Source organism: Myotis lucifugus, unplaced genomic scaffold (genome assembly GCF_000147115.1).
Source record: "Myotis lucifugus unplaced genomic scaffold, Myoluc2.0 scaffold_857, whole genome shotgun sequence".
Taxonomy (NCBI): Eukaryota; Metazoa; Chordata; class Mammalia; order Chiroptera; family Vespertilionidae; genus Myotis; species Myotis lucifugus.
Window position 1 is genome coordinate 140,019 of NW_005871905.1, and position 1,623 is coordinate 141,641.

Sequence of the window (1,623 nt, forward strand, 5' to 3'; positions counted from 1 at the left end):
GGCGGGGCCGGGCCGACGGGGCGCAGGACTGGGCGGCGCGTGACCGCGGGGGCGGCGGCCCCTCCGCGAGGAAGACCCCGCCGGGCCGTGCCTCCCTCCCAGCACGGCCCCGGCCCCGCCTTCCCGCCGCCTCCCGGTCGGGGTGCTCACACTCGGGCGGCCGTCACGGTGGCGGAATGAAAGCAGAAACGCCGCCCCCGGCCACACCTCCGCTCCTCAGGGCCGCCCCGTCCGCTCCGTCAGCTCCGAGAGGAAGGCGGTTCTCGCGAGATTTGAGCGCCGCTGGCGGGGCGGGGCCTCTGGGGGGCGGGGCCGCGGTCACGCACCCGGTGGGCTGACGTCATCCGCACCACGTGAGTCCGCCTCGCTCGACCCCCTGCAGAGAAGCCGAGGGCGGGTCGCGGGTCCCCCAGGCGCGCTGCACTCTGCCGGCTGGTGCGCGTGTGTCCTGCGGGGAGGCTGAGCGCGCGTCCCCGGCTGCTCCGCCCTGGCTGCCCCTGAGCACGCGTGTCGTTTACAGGAAAAGGCGAAGATATAACGGTGCGCCACGTGGGAAACGGGGATGAGCTATGACTGCGGAGCACCCCTCCGCCTGCCCGGGCAGTGCCCTTAGGAAGCTGTCACCTTGGATGGCCTGCTGGACAGAGGCCGGAAGCAATGGCGCAGGGAGCGTTGGTCCGCGCTTTGGCTTCACCGCCTCCTGCTTTGCAGCGCCAGCGCCCGCAGGGAAGCCTTGGAGTCCATAGCGCGTTTGCGCACCCTGAGCATCGATTGCATCAGGGACCAGGCACCTCACAGCTGGGAGAGGGAGGGCCCTGGAGGGAGAGTCCAGGTGGAAAGGCGGTGCTGCTTGCACCAGGGCTGCTGCTGTCCGTGTCCCCCCTAATTCCCGTAGGCCCCCGCCTGGGACACGTCACACTGCCAGTAACCTGAGCTTTTACCAACGTTCTCAAAATGTCCACACTGTCTAACCGTAATGCTTACTGCAACAGAATTGAACTTTATTCGTGTTTTGATTACCAGCCTTAAAAAAGTATGACACTGGAACAAAACAGGATGATACCGGAAACTACATACAGGGAAGAAACAAGGTGTCTACACATTAATAGTTGGGCCATAACGTTGGAGAAAAAGCCCCCCACCAATTTGGTCTAGGTTAAAAATTGTTTAATCTATAGCTTGAATATTTAGCAATATGGTTCCAAGTTATCATGCAATAATTTCATATTCTCTGAACCTAAAAATGAAACAGAAAAAAAAGTAAAATTAAAACAATAAATCAAGTTATCATAACATTTTACAACTCTGGGGAAGAAAATGGTTTTTTAAATACTCACATAAAGAGGTCTAGGTAATTACAGTATTTATCTCTGTTCCTTAAATGACTGGTAATTGTAAGTGGTTATGACAATAGAGGAAACGTAACTGAGTTTTAATCGTGATGTATTAGTAGACAACCAATGTGTGCTTTTTTGAAGCAAGGACTGTCTACTCGTCTGTGTTTGCTCTGGTCCTTGATCTACTGTATAGAGTCTATAGACTATACATAAAGAGCAAGAGCGGAGGAGACTTTCAGAACACTGTGACAAATCAATCAATATGGAGCCGCTGTCAGCCATGACT